The sequence below is a fragment of the Anser cygnoides genome, chromosome 13, assembly GCF_040182565.1.
Source record: "Anser cygnoides isolate HZ-2024a breed goose chromosome 13, Taihu_goose_T2T_genome, whole genome shotgun sequence".
Lineage (NCBI taxonomy): Eukaryota > Metazoa > Chordata > Aves > Anseriformes > Anatidae > Anser > Anser cygnoides.
In genome coordinates, this window is record NC_089885.1 from 20,079,043 (window position 1) to 20,089,663 (window position 10,621).

At 51.5% G+C, this 10,621-nt stretch overlaps 2 long non-coding RNA genes across 2 annotated transcripts; one reads left to right on the forward strand and one right to left on the reverse strand.

Annotated features, from left to right (window-relative positions):
- LOC125184943 (uncharacterized) lies at positions 1-8,810 on the forward strand. Its single transcript, XR_007169634.2, has 3 exons — positions 1-966; positions 4,031-4,134; positions 5,267-8,810. It is a non-coding gene; the product is annotated as an uncharacterized lncRNA (long non-coding RNA).
- On the reverse strand, positions 4,124-5,253 carry LOC136791833 (uncharacterized). The gene is made up of 2 exons (XR_010834680.1): positions 5,014-5,253; positions 4,124-4,357 (listed from the first exon to the last, which is right to left on the reverse strand). It is a non-coding gene; the product is annotated as an uncharacterized lncRNA (long non-coding RNA).
- Positions 8,811-10,621: the final 1,811 nt, after the last annotated feature.

Genomic DNA, 10,621 nt, shown 5'->3' on the forward strand with positions numbered 1-10,621 from the left:
TAATTAGGTTTACTAGTCCCACATGCATTTTTTTGAAAAATAAATTAAACAAACTTAATTAAATTACATGACAGGGGTTAGGTAAGACTGTAAAAAGCCCGGCAAGAATACAAGGGTTGAGAAATGCTTTAGGATACACTCACATTTTACACTTTTCCTAAAAACTGTCTCCTTTAGGCCGATTTCCAGAGGTTGTGTTCCCTCCTCGTGCACCCACCACCTGCAGTGCCTTATGTCCACGGCATTGTCCGAGCTGTCTCTTTTTTGGTAATTTCCCTTAAACATGTTTTAAACGCTGCCTTTGCCGATAGATTGAACAGGGAGCTCCTCAGAAAGCTGAGAATCGACGAATTTGCTTTAATTTCCCTGCTCTGTACAGACTTTCTCAATGAGCAGTGCGTTGTGCTTACAGGAAGGCTTGCGTGCCTTCGGCAGAAACCTGCGCCGGGCATCCCCAGGGTCCCGGCTTTGTAACCACCTGCCCCAAAGTCAGAGTCTGTCCTCAGGGTTTCCTCCTCATTTGATTGCAGGAACCCTATCAAGATCGGGATTTCTGTGGTTTCTGCAGCATTTTTCGCTTCGTGGAAGCCCCCCGTTTTCACAGAAAGCGAAAGCATTTGTGCTACGCCGCCACTACCAAGAAAACGGCCTGTTTGCTTTCATACTGGAAAAACGTGGATAGAAACGTATGGGGTGAAGGGAAGGGAAACCCCCAGGGCTGGGCAGCGGGCTGCAGGGTGCGGAGCCGAACCCACTGCTGCTGGCTGCGGCTCAGCGAGCGCGGGGTGGGCGCTGCAGCCGGGCATCACAGGGCGCACGTGGTCCTCTGCAGCGCCACGGAGCACGAACATTTCGGTCATTTCCCTATTTAAAAGCAGTCTCAGGGACTGCCGCAGCAGGGGAAAGCACCTTGCTGAGGAAGCACTCAATACAGCAGATAGCATCGGGATGGATTCACAGTTCACGGTAAGATTACCGCGGGTGTTTAAGTGGGGGGGCAAATTGAATAATCCCATTGAGGAAGAGGAAAGCAGCAAACCCGCCTGCCTCCAGCCACACGGGGAGGTAAAGCACGGCGACGGCAGCCACACGGGGCTGCGATCATCCCTCAGAGCAATGGGGCATCTCCCCCGACGGAGACAGACAGCTGTCACCGCGCCGCGAGCAGCGCTTCGGTCGTGCCGGTAATTCCCCCGGCTCCGAGGGCTCTGCATCTGGGTCTGCAAGGATGAAGTCAGCCCCGGAGCCGCTACGGGCTGGAAGTGATTTCACCGAGCTGCAATGCAGATGGATTAATTCCAGTACTGTAAAGTCAACATGGTCGAACACTGGCTACATCACAGTCTTCATTACTGTGGTCTGGATCGGGTTTTGATGAAGTAATTTCCCTTGAGTTTAGCACTTAGAAAACATATAGGGCGTCCTTCTCGGATTTGTCTGGAGAGCGGTCCCCCCCCCCCCGGCCCCCCCCAAATTGGCCTTTATCAGTTGCACATGGACCCCTGCGATTTGGAGGGCTTTCAAACGAGGCCCATATGGCCTGTGGCACACGATGCCCAAACAGTCGGCTGCATGAAATGGGCCGCGCTCTCGGTGCGGACCGTGGATGTTATTAATAACAAATGATATAACACTCCGAGCCGGCGTCCCCAGATGAGGGCGGATTAGCGATTCCTCCGTCCTCGCCGAGGGCCCTGGCTCCCAAGCTGCTGCCGAGGAGCACGGAGGGGACCCACAGCACCACGGCACGGCGACCAGGGGGGACAGCGGGTCCCACGCGGCCGGGCTCAGCCACAGTGAGCGGCACCAGGAAGCCCGTGCTAATCATCCCGCCCAATTTGCAGTTCCCAAGACTTGAAGAGAGCCCTTCATGCAGAGTAGATGTTTATTTTGTATTTTTTTTTTCTTGGCTATAAACTGTAACTGAATACTTGTCACGTGCAATTTGCTTCCTCGGGAGAAACTCCTGGAAACGTGACCCGGCTCTGGGCACCAGGCTCCCACTGCCACCAACCACTCCAGGAGCCTTCCTGCAGGAGCTGCCTCCCGAAAAGTAGCTCCAGCTCCTCCACTTGGCACCAGGGCCTGAGCAAAAACTGCTCTGAAGGGTCAATAACGGGGTGCCCCCAGTACCAGCTCCTTCATCTTCAGAGACCTCTTCCCACCACTGCTTGATGCTGGATGTCAGCACCCAGGTCCTGCTCTCCTGGACGAGGGCATGAGGGCTGAAAGACAGGGAGGGCTGGATGTCAGCTGGAATTACGGCTGTGCTTTGCTGAAAATCCTCTCAGAAATGCCAGCAGGCATCCCACTTCTCATCTGACTTGCAGCAGGGGTTGCACTGAGCCCGTCCCCCCCCACGTTCTCCTCAGACACGAGGACCAAATACCTCATGGCCAAAAGCATCGGGAGCTGTTCCCTCCCTCCCCACCCTTGTTTTCCGTTTTGCCTTTTTTATGAGTATGAACCCATGAAAATAAATTTAAAAAGGTCTATAAAAGCCTGCAACGGGCTGGCAACAACAAGCAAACCCAGGCAAACACTGAGGTGGCAACAAAACGCTAAAAAAAGGACATGAAGAGACACCAAAACCTGGCCAGCACTGAGCTAAAATCCATGTGTCTAAACGAGGCTGAGCCAAGCAACTTGTACAGGGTGAAATGCCGGCGTTTGAGCAGTCAGTGCCATTCCTGAGGTCCCTACAGCCCCCACCCTGCTGGCTGCAGCCCCCCGCACCCCGGGGCCCTCCTGGCCGGGGTCCTGCGGAGCCGATCCCCATCGCCCAGCCACGACGGGGGGGAAAGGTTGCTCCTCTCTCTGCTTCCTCCCTGTTTTCTTTTGCGGGTGCTCTCTGGAGTGATAACGTGGAATTTCCTCCGAAACTCAAGCTGAAGGAAGGAAATTAATTTTCCCTTTTTTTTTTTTTTTTTTTTTTTTCCCCTGTAAAGAAATTATCTCATATGCCTGAGACGAAGTGCCTTAATAAGCAGACCTGCGAGGTTTAAATTCAAACAAAGCCATTCTCGGTAGTGCCATTTCCATTGCTCGCCTGCAGGCCTGCAGGGGAAGAAAAGCTTTCCTGGGGCAGGCAGTAAGGCCGGACTGGGGGCTGTGTGCGGCTCGTTGCCTTTATCCAGGGTCAGGCATTTACGAGGCTGAGGCAATTGCTGCACCCCCCCAGATAGGCTTCTGTCCTGGAGTTAACAGGTCCTGTGCTGAAATGTTTTATGGGAAATACAGAAAATTCATTAATATTCCTGAAGCATGGATGCAAAATGTTTACCTCTGAGAGCTGTTGAATACCCAGGCCTGTTTTATTCAGGTTAAAATTTATTTACGTTTTATAAATCAGTCAGTAGTAGGATACTATTATATAGGATACTAGGATAATATATAGGATATATTAGGATAATAGGATACTATTATTAAATCTTTTTTTTTTTAACATATTATAAAAAATCACAGGGAAAAAAATGTTCCCGGCTGCCGTGATTTCCAAAGGGAGTGTTTTAGTGCCTCTGCAAGCAGGGAGAGCCCGTGGAAGGGGCTGCAGATTTACCAGGAGAACGACAGTAAATGGGAGCAGGAGTTCAATCGCGCCGCCGGAAAGCACCGCTCTCCCTGGAGCCTCTCCCTGGTCAGGGCATGATTTACACCGCCCCTCTCTCTGTACATTAAAGCATTCCCAAACATTATTTCCCATTCGGTGCTATTTACTCTATTTGGTTTAATTTAAGACAAGGGGAGGAAATGTGTGTCCGGGTCAGTGGCCAAGGGCCTGATCTGGAACTGGCAGCAGCAACTTTTGTTATTTTTTTTTTGGTGTTAATCTTCAACTTTTGGATAAAACGACTTGTCCATCAAATCCTATCAACGCTCAGTTTTGGGTTATATCAGCCCATAACCAGCCACCCGTCCTTACATTACGTTTCGAGGCTGCGACAGAGGTGGCTGCTGCCGGTAAACCCCGTCGCCCCCCTCTCCGATAGCTTTGCTTTTCTAACCCAACGCATTTATTTTATTTTCCAAGCGCCGTGGCCCGCTCCCTTCCTGCCCTCGCCGACTGGAAAAACGCTTTAACCTCGATTGGAGCGGCGCAAAGAAAACCGATACAAGGGCCACGGATTTGTAAAGGTATAGCTTCCTCTTCTTGTTTTCCTTGTCAATCAGCGTCCCCGCGAGCCCGCAGCGCGGGGCGGCAGCCGGGAACTCGCCCCACGCTGGGCCGGCAGCACTCGCTATTGCCACGCGCTGTCACGATTCACGCTCTCCCTGTTAGGTGTTTGCTTCCAGAAGCTGGCTCTGGTTTCATAAAGTGAGCACTCCCAAGTTAGTTTGAATAATTTACATTTTTCTCCTGCATTAAAAAAAAAAAAAGGAACATAAAATGTTGCAATTTATCAAAACACCTGACGAAGCAGCCCAATTTTTAGGATTTCTTTCTACCATTTGTTTATATAGCATACTATTTATTTATTTTACCAATGCTATTTATTTACTCAACACCCCCGTGCACCCTGACGGTGGCAAGGGCACAGGCAGATAATTTTCTAAAGCAGCCCCTGGGATTTTCCTGCGGGATTCGGATGCCGGAATTGCTCGGATCCCCTCCGGGGCTCAACCATCAGCCCTGCAGCGCGGGACCTCCAGCTCTGAACTCGCACATTTGCATCTCCGGAGCTGCGGAGCAGAAACGGCCAGGGCACAGGCAGCTTAATAGCTTAAGTAGAGAGAAAATTGTCAGGATGTGCAGGATTCAGAGCCTGCTCACTTGCCTTGGCTCTATGCCCCGCTAAAAAGGTTTTTCCTTTCATGGCCTTTCACAATACCACATTTCTTTTTTCTTTTTTTTTTTTTCTCTTTTTTTTTTTGACTGACTTGAGCCCTGAAAGGAGTAACCCTAGACAGAGTGAAATTTTCCAATCACAGATCCCCCGGCTGCCCTAGAACAGCTTCGCTGTTATTTTTGCCCGACAATGAAATATTTTGGACTGATGAGAACAGAACACCCACCTTTTGCCGGCATCCGAAAAAATATCATTTCTCGGAGCGAAACAGACCCCAGTATTTGAATTATGGCCCCAAAACCGCAGCCTCGTCCCTGCAGCTCTGAGGTGGTGATACGAATCCATCTGCGGAGAGCAAGGCTCGCACCACGGGCCGCTGATAAAGAAAGGGCCAGGGCTTTTCTGAGCAGAAGCGGTTGTTTCAGATCTCTGCTATGTGAGTTATTTTACACTTTGCCGATACGTGTTTTTGGCAACAGGAAAACAGGAAACCAGCTTGGAAAATATTAACTAGATGGAAACCAAGATCGTGAAGTATTTTGGTCTGGCCCGCTTTCGTTCTTGCAATCTGTGAGCGCGGCAGAAGCAGAACTGTAAACCAATTAAAGGCAATCTCATTAAAGAGGCTTCTCACGGAGGGAAGAGCTCTGGCGTGTCTGTGGCGGGGCGGCAAGCAGCGAGGACACCACCAAGCCCAGCACCTGTGGGGATATTGCTAACAGAGACGGGGCTGGGGCAGGGCGGGATGCGATGCAGATGTTCCCAGCACCGGCGTCCCTCCCGCTAGCTGCAGACACCAGACATGGGCCGCTCGGGTCAGATTCTCCCTCAATTATTAAGGGAATCCGACGCCGTTTTTTTAATACCACCAGCATGTATTTTGGACAGGTTTGGGCAATTTGAGAAGTAATGGAAATTTAGCACCGCATGGCCCTGGGGAAGAGCAGACTCAAAAAAAAAAAAAAAGGCCAGGGGCGAGGGGGAGCGCGGTGCAGGGAGCGCGCTGGCTCTGCCGTGTCCCTGCTCACCCCCGCCGTCACTGCTCGGGAGCCTTCCCCCGGCGGCATTTTGCCCCTTCTCTCAGAAATTCCTCGGCTGCAGCGCTATCCAGGGTGCCACGTCCTGCTCCTGAGCAGTTTTTCCCACAAGAGCCCTTGCCGCCGGAGGCCACGGGCTCGTTTTTCCCCTCGGCACCCAAGCCGGCGAGCACTTACAGCCCACTTTGCATCCTGAGAACTCACCAACAAATTGCTTCCACACTACACCACAGCTTCAGAAATTGTGCAGTACAAGGGTTAACCAACTTAAACGTTTAAAGAGTCATGAAATGGACTGTTTCCGCTTTCCATCTGGCTTTTATCAATTTTAAGTCGGTTTCAGAAGTACTGCTACACAATCAAAACACACAATCTCCCTAGTCAGATAATTCAATTTTATAAATGAATTACTTATGTGCCTATAAGTAAATACATTCCTATGCGGGGAGATATTGACTGCTGTCAATGAAATAATGAGGTCCAGGGGATGCGGCCGCGGCTGCGAGCACCGGCCCCTCGGAGATGTCCTCCTGCGGTGCCGTGGGACCGACGGAGCCCCCGGCACACGGGGACGTGGTCGGACAGGAGGGGCTGCCCCGTGGGAGGGGACACCTCGAGCCTCCTCTGAGGACCTCGGTGTGGACCACAAGCAACGTCATGGGAGCGAAAGGGGATGGACTTGGCCATGAGTTTGAGATGCATGGTAAGTAGGGGGAAAATATGTTGGAAGGGATGGTTGGAAGGTACAGAGACCCTACGCAGGGGTTGTAGGAGGTCCCAGCCTTCCCATGCAGACACATCTCCTCCCCGCAAGCTCTTTCAGCCCCCCCTTGTCCCACAAGGTGCTAAAACCCACCCTTATACCTATCAAACTGCATGCAAGGAGACCTGATGCCGCAGGAGATGACTTGTCAGCTATCGCGTTTTGCTGCGTGGGGTCTTTATCCAACAGGGGCTTTGAGTGTGGGCACAGACACAGACGTGCACCCGCATTCAGCAGGGCACAGCCTGCTGGCACCCCCTCGGGTGGTGCACAGCAAAATGCTGCACACGGGACCGTGAAGACTCCTGCTATTGCGTCTCTGGAGCAAGGAAATCTGCAAAATCTGCTGGCCACACATGGCGGGTATGATTTCAGCCTGGGGATGTGGCCCAGGGATTTTTGCTTCCTTCTGTTTTCATTGCTTCGTTTAACAAGAAGCTAAAAGTACCTCAAGGCCTGTATCAGGCTGGTGCTGGCAAAGGAAGGATTCAAGCGGGGAGCTGAACCTGCCCTGGCTGCCAGGACACAGGATCAGTCCCTGTGCAAACCCTTTCGAACGCAAATATTTTGTGATTGACAAGGAAAGTGTGACTCTTTGGGGGCAGTGTAACTGCTAAAGAGTGTTGTTCTGTGTTTTTTTTTTATTTCCCCCTGCTATCTAACAGCGTCAGACTGACGTCTGGCAGGGCTGCCCGTCTCCAGCCAGCAGCTTTTCCCACTAAACCTCTGCCAGCGGGGGCTCGGCCCACGCTTTCGACCAGCTCAACACTTTCAGATGCTGAGATTCCAGCAAGGCTTTCCATCAACACTTCAACATTATTTTCCAGCACTTTCCTGAGTAGCATTTCCCATTTTCTGCTCAGTTTTGGTGAGCACGAACACCACGAGCTGTGTCCTCACTCAGACCTCCCAGCCCAACCTGGGGGCAGCGGCTTTGCCCATCGCCCAGCCCCGGCAGCAGCACCCAAGGGTGCTCTTTTGGGTCTCTCTGTTCCTCCATGCTCACCGAAAAAGCTCCCATGGGCGAACAGCCCGGCCCGTGGCGCTGCGAGATGCGGAGCTGAACGAGGAGGTACAACAGGAATCGCATCGGGTAGGCAGCCGTTGGGTTTTATCTTGTCTTTTTGACGCCTGTTTAATAGGAGCCAAGTCAAAAAGTCAAATTTTGGATAAAATAGCACTGAGTCGCCTGAGGAGGGGCTGCCAGGAGCGTGAGCTGGTACGGAGAGCTGCCAAGAGCATGTGCAGCGTTTCCCACCCTGGACCAACGCCTCCTTGGGCTAATCTCTCACTTTTTCAGTTATTTCCTTTTTCTGTAGCAGGGATTTGGCAGAATTTGAGCAGCCCTGGCTGACGGGGCCGTTTTGGTGGGAGCTTTGCGGGGTTTGCTGCTGGGGTTTTGTCCGCATCACACGGGGTTTTGAAAGCGGTACCAAGCAACCTGTAATAAAAAACGGATATTGCAGATTTGAAGTGAAAATCAGAACCCTTTCCGCGATGAGTGAAGCAACAAAATCCCGCTTGTTACATCTTAAACCATCACTGAGGCTCTTAGGAAAGAATGCAAAAAAAAAAATAATAAAATACCCTGCTTTGAACAGAAATGACGAGGATTTGCTGCTAAATAAATGTGATCCTTGCAGGCCTCCTGCAGTGTCTTTTGTCTCACTGTCTCCATTTGGAAGCACTCAGAGAAACACCTCTAACCCCCACAAAAGCAGACGTCCCTGCCTTTGGGGTTGGTGCGGGACTGGTGGCCTTGGGGAGACCGAGAGCCGGTGGCACATCCGCACCCTGCCTCGTGGCCAAAGCCCATCCCAGGCAGACCAGCATCACCCACGGGGCGGTCCCGGTGATGGAAGTGGTCTCCTGGCGCCTGCTCCAGCCCGGCTCCCTCCGAGCAAATCCGGCACGTTTCTGCATAATCACCCTGCAGCTCTTCCCCGCTGAAGGGGACGCAGAGCAAGGGTAGCGCTCGCTCTCTTCGGCGGCGAGTCGATTGCTAAATAAATACAGTGCTGAAAGCCCGGAGAAATTCGGAGACAACTCTTCAAAAGGACAATTTCTGGGGGGGGTACAAATTGTAACCGCAAAATCTGCATTTACATCTGCGTCTGCGGGTAATTGTAAGCATGTGTAGGGCTGAGTGAGTGGGGATGGGGAAGGCACATCCCCGCGTTCAATAAAATAAAATAAAATCCTCACATTTAATAAAATGAAATGAGATGATGAAATGAAATGATGAAATGAAATGAAATGAAATGAATAAAATAAAATAAAATAAAATAAAATAAAATAAAATAAAATAAAATAAAATAAAATAAAATAAAATAAAATACCCAGTTCGGTCTTAAATGTAAAGTCCAGGTGTGCTTAAATGCCTATGAACAAGCCTCATAGCATTTCCCATCTGAGTCCTCTCTTGTCTCAGAGGGAATCAACCTGCCAGACCCTGCCGAAGTCCCTGCTACACCGAGCTTTTGAAAGTGACTTCTGCACCCTTGCCTTAGAAAAGCCAAAGGAGCAGGGTCTGCTCCCTCTTCTGCTCCTTCTTTTTGTGCGGGCCAAAAATCTTTGATGCTCAAGTCTTATTTTTTCATGTGAGAAATTGTATGGGTGCTGGCAGCCGGAAGGCATTTCACAGCCGCTGTGGCTTGGGAGGGTAACACGCGTATTTTGGCACCTCGAGTAAGAAGGGAACTGAAGCAAGTTCTTGCCAATATCGCCCTAAATTGCACCTTTACAGACTTAGTGCTTTTTGCCTTGTGGAGGTTGGACTCTTCCGTACGCGTCGCTGGACGAGCCGTAGCACCAGTACAGTTGGATGCTGCCCGAAGAGCAGCTTCTGAGTAATCAGCTCTTTGCAAAGTTCAGGAGGTCCTTACTTTCATGGGGGAAGTGCTTTAATCAAGATTAATTTTTTCCAGTTTTCAGTAATCGGAGCTCTTCCTGAGTTTTCCTCAGCTCTCCTTTAGGATGAAATTATCAAATTTCCATGGCAATTAAAGGAGAAAGCTGGAGCACGCGGCTCACTCCGCACAATGCACGAAGGGAACAAGTGGAAGGAGGCTGGAAGGAAAGCAGAGCAGCGACCTGCGGGGAGCGTTTTGGTGGCTGTGCTGCGTCCTCTGCTTGCCACCCCTGCTGCAGCTGCTGCACTGCTCGAGCTTCGATGCTGGCCAGTCCCGAACCGAGCAGGTGCTTGGCAATGGGTGCGTGGGTGCTCGTGTTTGAAGCAGCTGATCCTGCATCACTGCCCACTGGTCTGAAGGAAGGATTTCCCCATTCGGTGGTGTGCAGTTCCTGGGTCCCATTACTGTTTGCAAAAACACAGCCAGTCCCTAGGGGTCGTGAAACAGCTTAGGAATCCCAGGAAGCTGGTGAGCCATCTGGAAATGGGATCCTCAAAGCGTTACTGACTACGCACCCCATTTTTAAAAGGTTTGGTCGCTCTGAGGAGGCAGAAGCAACGTCACAGTGCAGCTGATGGCTATAGCATGCGGAGCAATCTATCCCAGTGACAAAAGTACGGGGTGGGCCGAGCAGATGGGGTTGCTTGGTGCTTACAGTGGCCACTCGTGCCCCAGGAAAGCAGCCCCGAACGCCGCCCCCCAGCCCAACCCTGCCCACGGCAGGCAGGGACGGGCTGTAAAACATCCAAAGCCTGGGGAAACACACTCTAATTCTGTTATATGGCTCAGTTCCTCATTTCTGAAGCTGAAGAATAAACACTACTGAGAGCTTAGCAGCGGCAGCTGGAGGAGCTGGTGTTTGCAAAACACGTGCTGCTCTCAGCTGACATCTTTTCCTGGGCTCAGCAAGGACCAGCAAGAGCCAGAAGAGGCAGTGCCACCCTGGAGAACTTCCTCCCGTTGCTCTCAGGCATTGCCCCATGCCTCCACCCCTTGTTCTCCTTCCCCTTGCCTTGAAGGAAGCCAGTTCCCTGCAGGGACATGGGGCCCTTCCCCGTGCTGCAGCCCCAGCCCCAGCCCTGCTGCGGGCTCTCCCCAGCCATATGAAAGATATCATCCCTG